The sequence below is a fragment of the Ranitomeya imitator genome, chromosome 2 (assembly GCF_032444005.1).
Source record: "Ranitomeya imitator isolate aRanImi1 chromosome 2, aRanImi1.pri, whole genome shotgun sequence".
In the NCBI taxonomy this organism is placed as follows: domain Eukaryota; kingdom Metazoa; phylum Chordata; class Amphibia; order Anura; family Dendrobatidae; genus Ranitomeya; species Ranitomeya imitator.
The window spans coordinates 450348885-450363822 of NC_091283.1; positions in this window are offsets into that span (position 1 = coordinate 450348885).

Here is a 14938-nt window from a genome sequence, read left to right on the forward strand (position 1 = left end):
TGCTCTGCACTTTTCACTGGTGCCCGTCCTCATAAATGCTCTGCATGTCGCACTGATATCCTGCACTCACAAGATCTCCTATTTCTCTTCCAGGTCTCCTGGGTTCCTGAGATGCTCTGCAGCTTACAGAGCCATGATGTTGCGCAGCTGGGTGCAATGCTCTGCGGGCAGATCCTCAGTAACACTCTGGCTATCACTTTGATGTTGTTTGGAGGTGTTGTGCAGCGCTCTGTCAGGGCTTGTTGGATGCGGGTGACACCTTCCTTCTGTAGACATGTCTCCATATCAGAGGCTGCCTGTGATGGCCAGGTGTTTCCTCCAGAGAACTGCAGGCCTATCATCCTAAGTGCTAGTGATGATGGAGCGCCCCCGTGGGCCGTGGGGTACTCGGATCCGGGCCCTTCTGTAGTCAATGGGGATGTCACGATGGTTGACCCGGTCCGTGGCCCTCGGGAGGTCCGTTGATGAAATGGGGGGAAAGGTCTTTAAGGGGATAATGTTCGTGACGCCACCTGTGGTATTCGGTCAGGGTGACCGACGCTGCTTAGGGGTCCACTGGGGTGATGTTATGGCAGCTAGATGGTATACCTTCCCACAGGTGAAGTATGTCCCCAGGGCTTCCCAGAGTGTAGATGGTGGATGGTGGATGATGCAAGGTGCAGTGAATAATGAGGACACAAGGGTGCAGTCTCTTTACCTTTACTGAAGGCTTCAGCATCCACAGTCCAGGGTAGGGACCACAGGGTAGGCAGAGTCTGGCCGGTCTGAAGGCAAATCCAGAGTCCCCTTATCCAGGAGGAATTCAATAGCCTTTCCCTAGCGCACAGTAACACAGTAGGTCCCTACTTGCATAAGCTCCAATAAGGTCCTCACTGTTATTACTCCTCTCACTGTTCCCCGTGGTCGGATAGAACAAAACCCGTATGACTGATGGCCTGAGGCTTTTTATAGGGACCCTAGAGACGCCCCGGCCCCCACAAGTTGCCACTGTGTCTTCTTAGGTATAAAGGTCGGGCAGCCAACTTGGAATTGACTGTCCTGCCAGTCTCTGAAGTAACGGCATAGAGCTCTTTACTCCCTCGGTGTTCTGGCTACCGGATCTGCGCTTCAGATGGAGGCAGCCTGCTTCTAGCTGGTCTCCCACTGATGTTTCACTTCTGTTGCTATGACTTCTTTTCTCACTCACTACAGCACAATTCTCTTTGTGTCCTTTCCTGGGATGCTGCCGCATGGGATGCAGGCGCAGCGCCGTGTACCCTCGTCCTCCTCAGACCGTAGTCTGGATCTGACTAGAGATCACTAGTCAGCTCGACCTGGAGACCTTTCCTCGTCGGCAGGGCCGGCGTCAGCACCCGGCGGGCGCACCCGGGCAAGTGCCGGGGCCCTGACAAGACAGGGGGGGCCCACTCACACAGTCATACATCCATCTGGCCGCTTTAACCCTTTCTACCCTTTCAATTTGCCCTGCCTGGCACAAGCATCTTCTCAGTCAGTGCGGGGCCAGGCACATAGGGGTTAAGGACACAGCCAGCGTGACATTGTGGGCGGAGAGTTCTCCTGCTCTGCTCTCCTGGCTGTGTGCAGTGCTGAACTAATCAGGCACAGGCAGATTCTGGACTGGAGGAGCTGCTACCGGCACCTGAGTGAGTGCCATGCTATATCGCTGTATATTCTGACAGTCTGGGTGACCTGGGGGGGCGGCCATGGGCTGGGCGGCTGCAGCTGACATATATACAGGTCCTTCTCAAAAAAATTAGCATATAGTGTTAAATTTCATTATTTACCATAATGTAATGATTACAATTAAACTTTCATATATTATAGATTCATTATCCACCAACTGAAATTTGTCAGGTCTTTTATTGTTTTAATACTGATGATTTTGGCATACAACTCCTGATAACCCAAAAAACCTGTCTCAATAAATTAGCATATTTCACCCATCCAATCAAATAAAAGTGTTTTTTAATAACAAACAAAAAAACCATCAAATAATAATGTTCAGTTATGCACTCAATACTTGGTCGGGAATCCTTTGGCAGAAATGACTGCTTCAATGCGGCGTGGCATGGAGGCAATCAGCCTGTGACACTGCTGAGATGTTATGGAGGCCCAGGATGCTTCAATAGCGGCCTTAAGCTCATCCAGAGTGTTGGGTCTTGCGTCTCTCAACTTTCTCTTCACAATATCCCACAGATTCTCTATGGGGTTCAGGTCAGGAGAGTTGGCAGGCCAATTGAGCACAGTAATACCATGGTCAGTAATATATGAAAGTTTAATTGTAATCATTACATTATGGTAAATAATGAAATTTAACACTATATGCAAATTTTTTGAGAAGGACCTGTATATATATATATATACTACAGCAGCCGCCCAGCCCAAGCCCCCAGCACAGCCTGTATAGATACAGTGTATATAATATATATACAGGACAGGTGCTGGGGGCCTGGGCTGAGCGGCTGTTGAAGTATATACACCGCACAGTACCTCTCCTCTGTATATATACACTGCACAGTACCTCTCCCCTGTATATATACACTGCACAGTACCTCTCCCCTGTATATATACACTGCACAGTACCTCTCCCCTGTATATATACACTGCACAGTACCTCTCCCCTGTATATATACACTGCACAGTACCTCTCCCCTGTATATATACACTGCACAGTACCTCTCCCCTGTATATATACACTGCACAGTACCTCTCCCCTGTATATATACACTGCACAGTACCTCTCCCCTGTATATATACACTGCACAGTACCTCTCCCCTGTATATATACACTGCACAGTACCTCTCCCCTGTATATATACACTGCACAGTACCTCTCCCCTGTATATATACACTGCACAGTACCTCTCCCCTGTATATATACACTGCACAGTACCTCTCCCCTGTATATATACACCGCACAGTACCTCTCCCCCTCTATATATACACCGCACAGTACCTCTCCCCTGTATATATACACCGCACAGTACCTCTCCCCTGTATATATACACTGCACAGTACCTCTCCCCTGTATATATACACCGCACAGTACCTCTCCCCTGTATATATACACTGCACAGTACCTCTCCCCTGTATATATACACCGCACAGTACCTCTCCCCTGTATATATACACTGCACAGTACCTCTCCCCTGTATATATACACCGCACAGTACCTCTCCCCTGTATATATACACTGCACAGTACCTCTCCCCTGTATATATACACCGCACAGTACCTCTCCCCTGTATATATACACTGCACAGTACCTCTCCCCTGTATATATACACTGCACAGTACCTCTCCCCTGTATATATACACCGCACAGTACCTCTCCCCTGTATATATACACCGCACAGTACCACTCCCCTCTATATATACTCCGCACAGTACCTCTCCCCTGTATATATACACTGCACAGTACCACTCCCCTCTATATATACTCCGCACAGTACCTCTCCCCTGTATATATACACCGCACAGTACCTCTCCCCTGTATATATACACTGCACAGTACCTCTCCCCTGTATATATACACCGCACAGTACCTCTCCCCTGTATATATACACCGCACAGTACCTCTCCCCTCTATATATACACCGCACAGTACCTCTCCCCTGTATATATACACCTCACAGTACCACTCCCCTCTATATATACTCCGCACAGTACCTCTCCCCTGTATATATACACCGCACAGTACCACTCCTCCTGTCCTGTATATATACACTGCAGAATTTACAATAGCTATCACTCATGTAAGAAGTGAATTATGGCATTGGACTATACCTATATTTCTCTGCTGTATCTGGGCATCATGAATCGTGGTATGTGTTAAAGGGGGGGGGGGGGGGGGGGCACTGAGACTCTTTCGCCCGGGGCCCTCAAAAACCTGGAGCCGGCCCTGCTCGTCGGTCCCCAGCCAGGAACTCCCTAACTTCCTCCCCAACCCACCAGTTTTACCCTAATGTGAGGAGTGGCCTAGTAGATAGAACCTTTGCTCCCCCTGGTGGTCTGGAGTGTGAAGTGTGTGTGTGGCTGTGATACCTGGACAGAAGATCTCCTTCATTGCCTTCAGATGTAACATCACTCCCCCTGGTGGAAGAATAACATTACTGCAACGAACCAGGACTCTGGGGCGCTGCAATGACATGAGCTGTCTCTATGGGAGATGCTGTCTAATGGTCCCTAGTACTATTCCTGATATGACCAGTCTTCTGATCACTCTGCTCTTGGTGCGCTGTCTCAGAGATATGAACTCTCGTGATCAATGGTATTCACAAGCTGTCTCAGAGATATGTAGTTTTTTGATCACTACTGCTATGGGTGAGCTGTCTCAGATATGTAATCTTTTGATCATTACTGCCATGGGTGAGCTGTCTCAGATATGTAGTCTCTTGATCACTAGTGCTTTTGGTGAGCTGTCTCAGATATGTAGTCTCTTGATCACTAGTGCTTTTGGTGAGCTGTCTCAGATATGTAGTCTCTTGATCACTAGTGCTTTTGGTGAGCTGTCTCAGATATGTAGTCTCTTGATTACTACTGCTATAGGTGAGCTGTCTCAGATATGTAATCTCTGGATCGCTAGTGCTATGGGTGAGCTGTCTCAGAGATATGTAGTCTCTGGAACACTACTATTGGTGAACTGTCTCAGATGTGTGTAGTCTCTACTGTAGATTACTAGTGCTATTGGCGAGCTGTCTCTCTCAAAGATATAAAAAAACACAAAAATTGAGCTTGACTTAAGTTGGTACACATGCAGAATTTAAACGCATGTGCAACACCCCAGGAACCGGTTTTTACAGTGATGTTGCCTTCCTTTCGGGGAGGGTGATGTCACGCTTGGAGGCAAGGGAGATTCTCTCTATCAGGTAAGGCACTGACATTCAACACTTCTGAATCTTGGCCAGGAGGGGGAGCTCAGGACTCGGATTCAGGGGAGCTTCCTTAGACTTTAGGTATCCTGTTCTGGAAGAGGAGTCAGCCAGTCTGGGAGAGACAGTGGACAGAGACAGTTAGTCTCCAGGAGGGAGAGAGAGAAGAAGGATGTCTGGAAGAGACAGAGGGGCTGGAAAGCCACATAGGAGCTGTGGCCCCTGGAAAGAGTGAGAACTTGAAGGAGTTGAATAGTGGAGGAGCTTAGAGGGAAGAAGCACAGAGCAGGAAGAGGCTCAGTAGGGGAACAGCGGAAGGACATCCTAGGAGCTGGAGCACGGAAAGCGGGTACCGGGAGCCCGAGGTCGTGTTGTTCTCCAGGACGTGTGACAGAACCATAGGTAATAGGACTGTATGTCAATTGCCCGCATCAAGTCTGAGGTGAAGCAGTAAACTGAGAGCCCGGGTCATGATAGAGTCCCTATAAACCGGCTCGCACTGCCTATTGTACATACATCTGTCTTAGGACAGGAGAGGGGGACTTTGCAACCAAGCTTCAAGCGGCAGGGACTGTTGTGAATTCTGTGGCTGAATTCACTCCTGTGGTCACAAGTGGTACTGCAGCTTCTGAGCTTCCTCCCTCAGGTGTTCTGGTGAGCTCGTTAACTGCTTCATTACTTAACTCCGCCTGATGCTGCTATCCTTGCTCCTTGTCAATGTTTCAGTGTTGGATCTGAGCTTCTCCTGATTGTTCCTGTGACCTGCTGCTCTGTATAGCTAAGTGCTTTTTGTTTTTTTGTTGCTTTTTTTCTGTCCAGCTTGTCTTTTGTTTTTGCTGGAAGCTCTGAGACGCAAAGGGTGTACCGCCGTGCCGTTAGTTCGGCACGGTGGTTTTTTTTTGCCCCCTTTGCGTGGTTTTGCTTTAGGGTTTTTTGTAGACTGCAAAGTTCGCTTTACTGTCCTCGCTCTGTCCTAGAATATCGGGCCCCACTTTGCTGAATCTATTTCATCCCTACGTTTTGTCTTTTCATCTTACTCACAGTCATTATATGTGGGGGGCTGCCTTTTCCTTTGGGGAATTTCTCTGGGGCAAGTCAGGCCTATTTTTCTATCTTCAGGCTAGCTAGTTTCTTAGGCTGTGCCGAGTTGCCTAGGTAGTTGTTAGGCGCAATCCACAGCCGCTTTTAGTTGTGTTTAGGATAGGATCAGGTGTGCAGTCTACAGAGTTTCCACGTCTCAGAGCTCGTTCTTGTATTTTTGGGTATTTGTCAGATCACTGTGTGCGCTCTGATCGCTAAGCACACTGTGTTTCTGGATTACCTTCATAACACCTGTCATTAGCAAACATAACAGTACAAGGAGCCAAACTAATGATTCTCAATAGAGGGAAAGAAAAAGTTCTGACATCATTTTTTTTTTTTTCTGCTCTGTGTTCACTTTTTTTTTTCCCCTAGACATTTGGGTGATTCTGGACACAGGTGTGGACATGGATATTCAGGGTCTGTGCTCTTCAATGGATAATCTCGTTATAAATGTACAAAAAATTCAAGATACTATTGATCAGAAATCTATGTTAGAACCAAGAATTCCTATTCCTGATTTGTTTTTTGGAGATAGAACTAAGTTTCTAAGTTTCAAAAATAATTGTAAGCTATTTCTGGCCTTGAAACCTCATTCTTCTGGTAATCCTATTCAACAGGTTTTGATTATTATTTCTTTTTTGCGCGGCGACCCTCAAGACTGGGCATTTTCTCTTGCGCCAGGAGACCCTGCATTGAGTAGTGTCGATGCGTTTTTCCTGGCGCTCGGATTGCTGTACGATGAGCCTAATTCAGTGGATCAGGCTGAGAAAAATTTGCTGGCTTTGTGCCAGGGTCAGGATGATATAGAAGTATATTGTCAGAAATTTAGGAAATGGTCAGTACTCACTCAGTGGAATGAATCTGCGCTGGCAGCTTTGTTCAGAAAGGGTCTCTCTGAGGCTCTTAAGGATGTCATGGTGGGATTTCCTATGCCTGCTGGTTTGAATGAGTCTTTGTCTTTGGCCATTCAGATCGGTCGACGCTTGCGCGAGCGTAAATCTGTGCACCATTTGGCGGTACTGCCTGAGGTTAAACCTGAGCCTATGCAGTGCGATAGGACTATGACTAGAGTTGAACGGCAGGAATACAGACGTCTGAATGGTCTGTGTTTCTACTGTGGTGATTCCACTCATGCTATTTCTGATTGTCCTAAGCGCACTAAGCGGTCCGCTAGGTCTGCCGTCATTGGTACTGTACAGTCCAAATTCCTTCTGTCCATTACCTTGATATGCTCTTTGTCGTCGTTTTCTGTCATGGCGTTTGTGGATTCGGGCGCTGCCCTGAATCTGATGGATTTGGATTATGCTAAACGTTGTGGGTTTTTCTTGGAGCCTTTGCGGTGTCCTATTCCATTGAGAGGAATTGATGCTACACCTTTGGCCAAGAATAAACCTCAATACTGGGCCCAGCTGACCATGTGCATGGCTCCTGCACATCAGGAAGTTATTCGCTTTCTGGTGTTGCATAATCTGCATGATGTGGTCGTGTTGGGGTTGCCATGGCTACAAACCCATAATCCAGTATTGGATTGGAATTCCATGTCGGTATCCAGCTGGAGTTGTCAGGGGGTACATGGTGATGTTTCATTTTTGTCGATTTCGTCATCCACCCCTTCTGAGGTCCCAGAGTTCTTGTCTGATTATCAGGATGTATTTGAAGAGCCCAAGTCCGATGCTCTACCTCCGCATAGGGATTGTGATTGTGCTATCAATTTGATTCCTGGTAGTAAATTCCCTAAAGGTCGATTATTTAATTTATCCGTGCCCGAACATGCCGCTATGCGCAGTTATGTGAAGGAATCCCTGGAGAAGGGACATTTTCGCCCATCGTCATCACCACTGGGAGCAGGGTTCTTCTTTGTAGCCAAGAAGGATGGTTCGCTGAGACCGTGTATTGATTACCGCCTTCTTAATAAGATCACTGTTAAATTTCAGTATCCCTTGCCATTGTTATCTGACTTGTTTGCTCGGATTAAGGGGGCTAGTTGGTTCACTAAGATAGATCTTCGTGGTGCGTATAATCTGGTGAGAATCAGGCAAGGAGATGAATGGAAAACTGCATTCAATACGCCCGAGGGTCATTTTGAGTATCTAGTGATGCCGTTTGGACTTGCCAATGCTCCATCTGTGTTTCAGTCTTTTATGCATGACATCTTCCGTGAGTATCTGGATAAATTCCTGATTGTTTACTTGGATGACATTTTGATCTTCTCAGATGATTGGGAGTCTCATGTGAAGCAGGTCAGAATGGTTTTTCAGGTCCTGCGTGCTAACTCTTTGTTTGTGAAGGGATCAAAGTGTCTCTTCGGTGTGCAGAAAGTTTCATTTTTGGGGTTCATCTTTACCCCTTCTACTATCGAGATGGATCCAGTTAAGGTCCAAGCCATCCAGGATTGGATTCAGCCGACATCTCTGAAAAGTCTGCAAAAGTTCCTGGGCTTTGCTAATTTTTATCGTCGCTTCATCTGTAATTTTTCTAGCATTGCCAAACCATTGACCGATTTGACCAAGAAGGGTGCTGATTTGGTTAATTGGTCTTCTGCTGCTGTGGAAGCTTTTCAGGAGTTGAAGCGTCGTTTTTGTTCTGCCCCTGTGTTGTGTCAGCCAGATGTTTCTCTTCTGTTCCAGGTCGAGGTTGATGCTTCTGAGATTGGAGCAGGGGCGGTTTTGTCACAGAGAGGTTCTGATTGCTCAGTGATGAAACCATGTGCTTTCTTTTCCAGGAAGTTTTCGCCCGCTGAGCGTAATTATGATGTGGGCAATCGAGAGTTGCTGGCCATGAAGTGGGCATTCGAGGAGTGGCGTCATTGGCTTGAAGGAGCTAAGCATCGCGTGGTGGTATTGACTGATCATAAGAACTTGACTTATCTCGAGTCTGCCAAGCGCTTGAATCCTAGACAGGCCCGTTGGTCGTTATTTTTTGCCCGCTTCGACTTTGTGATTTCGTACCTTCCGGGCTCTAAAAATGTGAAGGCGGATGCTCTGTCTAGGAGTTTTGTGCCCGACTCTCCGGGTTTATCTGAGCCAGCGGGTATCCTCAAGGAAGGAGTCATTGTGTCTGCCATCTCCCCTGATTTGCGGTGGGTGCTGCAAAAATTTCAGGCGAATAAACCTGATCGTTGTCCAGCAGAGAAACTGTTCGTCCCTGATAGGTGGACTAATAAACTTATCTCTGAACTTCATTGTTCGGTGTTGGCTGGTCATCCTGGAATCTTTGGTACCAGAGAGTTAGTGGCTAGATCCTTCTGGTGGCCATCTCTGTCACGGGATGTACGTACTTTTGTGCAGTCCTGTGGGATTTGTGCTAGGGCTAAGCCCTGCTGTTCTCGTGCCAGTGGGTTGCTTTTGCCCTTGCCGGTCCCAAAGAGGCCTTGGACACATATTTCGATGGATTTCATTTCTGACCTTCCCGTTTCTCAAAAGATGTCAGTCATTTGGGTGGTCTGTGATCACTTTTCTAAAATGGTCCATCTGGTGCCCTTGGCTAAATTGCCTTCCTCCTCTGATTTGGTACCTTTGTTCTTTCAGCATGTGGTTCGGTTGCATGGCATTCCTGAGAATATTGTTTCTGACAGAGGTTCCCAGTTTGTTTCAAGGTTTTGGCGAGCCTTTTGTGGTAGGATGGGCATTGACCTATCCTTTTCCTCGGCTTTCCATCCTCAGACTAATGGCCAGACCGAACGAACCAATCAGACCTTGGAAACATATCTGAGATGTTTTGTTTCTGCAGACCAGGATGATTGGGTGTCCTTTTTGCCGTTGGCTGAGTTCGCCCTTAATAATCGGGCCAGCTCGGCTACCTTGGTTTCTCCATTTTTTTGCAATTCTGGGTTCCATCCTCGTTTCTCTTCAGGACAGGTTGAGTCTTCGGACTGTCCTGGTGTGGATTCTGTGGTGGATAGGTTGCAGCAGATCTGGACTCAGGTAGTGGACAATTTGATCTTGTCCCAGGAGAAAGCTCAACTTTTCGCTAATCGCAGACGCCGTGTGGGTCCCCGACTTCGTGTTGGGGATCTGGTTTGGTTATCTTCTCGTCATATTCCTATGAAGGTTTCCTCTCCTAAATTTAAACCTCGTTTTATTGGTCCATATAGGATTTCTGAGGTTCTCAATCCTGTGTCTTTTCGTTTGACCCTCCCAGACTCCTTTTCCATACATAATGTATTCCATAGGTCGTTGTTGCGGAGATACGTGGCACCTATGGTTCCATCTGTTGAGCCTCCTGCCCCGGTTTTGGTGGAGGGGGAATTGGAGTATATTGTGGAGAAGATTTTGGATTCTCGTGTTTCTAGACGGAAACTCCAGTATCTGGTTAAATGGAAGGGTTATGCTCAGGAAGATAATTCCTGGGTTTTTGCCTCTGATGTTCATGCTTCCGATCTTGTTCGTGCCTTTCATGCGGCTCATCCTGGTCGGCCTGGGGGCTCTGGTGAGGGTTCGGTGACCCCTCCTCAAGGGGGGGGTACTGTTGTGAATTCTGTGGCTGAATTTACTCCTGTGGTCACAAGTGGTACTGCAGCTTCTGAGCTTCCTCCCTCAGGTGTTCTGGTGAGCTCGTTAACTGCTTCATTACTTAACTCCGCCTGATGCTGCTATCCTTGCTCCTTGTCAATGTTTCAGTGTTGGATCTGAGCTTCTCCTGATTGTTCCTGTGACCTGCTGCTCTGTATAGCTAAGTGCTTTTTGTTTTTTTGTTGCTTTTTTTCTGTCCAGCTTGTCTTTTGTTTTTGCTGGAAGCTCTGAGACGCAAAGGGTGTACCGCCGTGCCGTTAGTTCGGCACGGTGGGTTTTTTTTGCCCCCTTTGCGTGGTTTTGCTTTAGGGTTTTTTGTAGACTGCAAAGTTCGCTTTACTGTCCTCGCTCTGTCCTAGAATATCGGGCCCCACTTTGCTGAATCTATTTCATCCCTACGTTTTGTCTTTTCATCTTACTCACAGTCATTATATGTGGGGGGCTGCCTTTTCCTTTGGGGAATTTCTCTGGGGCAAGTCAGGCCTATTTTTCTATCTTCAGGCTAGCTAGTTTCTTAGGCTGTGCCGAGTTGCCTAGGTAGTTGTTAGGCGCAATCCACAGCCGCTTTTAGTTGTGTTTAGGATAGGATCAGGTGTGCAGTCTACAGAGTTTCCACGTCTCAGAGCTCGTTCTTGTATTTTTGGGTATTTGTCAGATCACTGTGTGCGCTCTGATCGCTAAGCACACTGTGTTTCTGGATTACCTTCATAACACCTGTCATTAGCAAACATAACAAGGGACCTCGCCAACTAAAGTAGTGCAAGTAGGAAAGGCTTACGGACCTCACCTAGGAGAGGGATCCCCTATTGCCGGCCGGACCAAAGCTACTCTGCACTTGGTACCCTGGACTGAGGACTGCTATCATTAGTAAACCAGGTAAAGACTGGAAACCTGTGTCCTCGTTCTTTGCCATAGCATCCACCACACCATCGGTGCCCTACACCTGGGAAGCCCTGGAGACCCGCTTCACCTGTGGGAAGCGTCACCATCTTGCTGCATAGCATCACCCCAGAGGACCCCTTTAAGCAGCATCGGTCTCTGCTGACCGAAAACCACAGGTGGCATCACGAACATAGACATTACAAATCCCCTTAAAGACCTTTCCTGTTATGAACTGGTGGTTTAGGAGCAACATGGGACGAGCTCTGAAGGAGGTGGTACCTGTACTGACCGCAGTCCCTAAGCTCAACACAACACTAGAAGTAGCCGTGGGATGCTCCTGTCACTCCCTAGGCACCTCGTCACAGCCTGAGAACTAACTACCCCTAAAGATAGAAACAGGAAAACCATCTTGCCTCAGAGAAAATCCCCAAAGGATAGATAGCCCCCCACAAGTAATGACTGTGAGTGGAGATGGAAAAGACATACACAGAATGAAACCAGGATGTAGCACAGGAGGCCAGTCTAGCTAGATAGATAGGACAGGATAGAATACTGTGCGGTCGGTATTAAAAACGACAAAAATCCACACAGAGTTTACAAAAATCTCCACACCTGACTAAAGGTGTGGAGGGTAAATCTGCTTCCCAGAGCTTCCAGCTTAACTGAATTAATCCATACTGACAAGCTGGACAAAACATAGAATGCACAGAACGAATAAGTCCACAACATGTGGACAGAAAAGAGCAAAGCAAGGACTTATCTTTGCTGAACTGGTCAGGATATCAGGGAAATCCAAGAGAGATGTGAATCCAACCAGGAACCATGGACAAGTGGCACTGGCTGAAGGAAAGAGCCAGGCATAAATAGCCGAGCAGAAAGACAATCAGTGGAAGCAGCTGCAGACTGCTAAATCCAAGGAGCATCCATTCCACTTAAAACCACCGGAGGGAGCCCAAGAGCAGAACTCACAAAAGTGCCACTTACAACCACCGGAGGGAGCCCAAGAGCGGAATTCACAACAGTACCCCCCCCCCCCCCTTGAGGAGGGGTCACCGAACCCTCACCAGAGCCCCCAGGCCGATCAGGACGAGCCAAGTGAAAAGCACGAACCAAATCGGCGGCATGGACATCGGAGGCAACAACCCAAGAATTATCCACCTGGCCATAACCCTTCCACTTGACAAGATACTGAAGCCTCCGCCTCGAAAAACGAGAATCCAAAATTTTCTCAACCTCATATTCCAACTCTCTCTCAACCAACAGAGGGGCAGGAGGATCAACCGAGGAAACAACGGGCACCACATATCTCCGCAACAAAGATCTATGGAAAACATTATGAATGGCAAAAGAGGCTGGAAGAGCCAAACGAAAAGACACCGGATTGATAATTTCAGAAATCTTATAAGGACCAATAAACCAAGGCTTAAACTTAGGGGAAGAAACCTTCATAGGAACATGACGAGAAGACAACTAAACCAAATCCCCCACACGAAGCCGGGGACCAACACACCGACGGCGGTTAGCAAAACGTTGAGCCTTTTCCTGAGACAACGTCAAATTGTCCACCACATGAGTCCAAATCTGCTGCAGCCTGTCCACCACAGAATCCACACCAGGACAATCAGAAGGCTCAGCCTGCCCCGAAGAAAAACGAGGATGAAAACCAAAATTACAAAAGAAAGGTGAAACCAAAGTAGCCGAACTAGCCCTATTATTAAGAGCAAACTCGGCCAACGGCAAGAAAGCCACCCAATCATCCTGATCAGCAGACAAAAAGCATCTCAAATAGGTCTCCAAGGTCTGATTAGTTCGCTCAGTTTGGCTATTAGTCTGAGGATGAAACGCCGAAGAAAAAGACAAATCAATGCCCATCCTAGCACAAAAGGCCTGCCAAAACCTAGAGACAAACTGAGAACCTCTGTCAGACACAATATTCTCTGGAATGCCATGCAAACGAACCACATGCTTGAAAAAACAATGGAACCAAATCTGAGGAGGAAGGCAACTTAGGCAAAGGTACCAGATGGACCATTTTAGAGAACCGGTCACAAACAACCCAGATAACAGACATCTTCTGGGAAACAGGAAGATCCGAAATAAAATCCATGGAAATATGCGTCCAGGGCCTCTCAGGGACCGGCAAAGGCAAAAGCAACCCACTAGCGCGAGAACAGCAAGGCTTGGCCTGGGCGCAAGACCCACAGGACTGCACAAAAGCACGCACATCGCGAGACAAGGAAGGCCACCAAAAGGACCTAGCAACCAAATCTCTGGTACCAAAAATCCCAGGATGACCAGCCAACACTGAACAATGAACCTCAGAAATTACCTTACTTGTCCATCTATCAGGAACAAACAGCTTCCCCACTGGACAGCGGTCAGGCCTATCAGCCTGAAATTCCTGAAGCACCCGCCGCAAATCAGGGGAGATGGCAGAAAGAATCACCCCCTCCTTAAGAATGCCAACCGGCTCAAGGACTCCAGGAGAATCAGGCGAAAAACTCCTAGAGAGGGCATCAGCCTTAACATTCTTAGATCCCGGAAGATACGAGACCACAAAATCAAAACGGGAGAAAAAAAGGGACCATCGAGCCTGTCTAGGATTCAGCCGCTTGGCCGACTCAAGGTAAATCAGATTCTTATGATCGGTCAGGACCACAACACGGTGTTTAGCTCCCTCAAGCCAATGTCGCCACTCCTCAAATGCCCACTTCATAGCCAACAACTCCCGATTGCCGACATTATAATTGCGTTCCGCAGGCGAAAACTTTCTGGAAAAAAAAGCACACGGTTTCATCAAAGAACCATCAGACTCCCTCTGAGACAAGATGGCCCCTGCCCCAATCTCAGAAGCGTCGACCTCAACCTGAAAAGGAAGAGAAACATCCGGTTGATGCAACACAGGGGCAGAAGTAAATCGGCGTTTAAGCTCCTGAAAGGCCCAAACAGCCTCAGAGGACCAATTCGTCACATCAGCGCCTTTCTTCATCAAATCAGTAAGGGGCTTAACCACACTGGAAAAGTTGGCAATGAAACGGCGATAGAAATTAGCAAAGCCCAAAAATTTTTGAAGACCCTTCACAGATGTGGGTTGGATCCAGTCATGAATAGCTTGGACCTTAACAGGATCCATTTCTATAGACGAGGGAGAAAAAACAAAACCCAAAAAAAGAGACCTTCTGAACTCCGAATAGGCACTTAGACCCCTTCACAAATAAAGCATTATCACGATGGATCTGGAACACCATCCTGACCTGCTTCACATGAGACTCCCAATCATTGGAAAAAATCAAAATATAATCCAAATATACGACCATGAATTTATCAAGATAATTGCGGAAAATATCATGCATGAAAGACTGGAACACAGATGGAGCATTAGAGAGCCCAAATGGCATCACAAGGTATTCAAAATGGCCTTCGGGCATATTAAATGCAGTTTTCCATTCGTCACCCTGTTTAATACGAACAAGATTATATGCCCCTCGGAGGTCAATCTTAGTAAACCTACTAGCCCCCTTAATCTGAGCAAACAAATCAGTAAGCAAAGACAAGGGGTATTGGAATTTGACCGTGATCTTATTAAGAAGA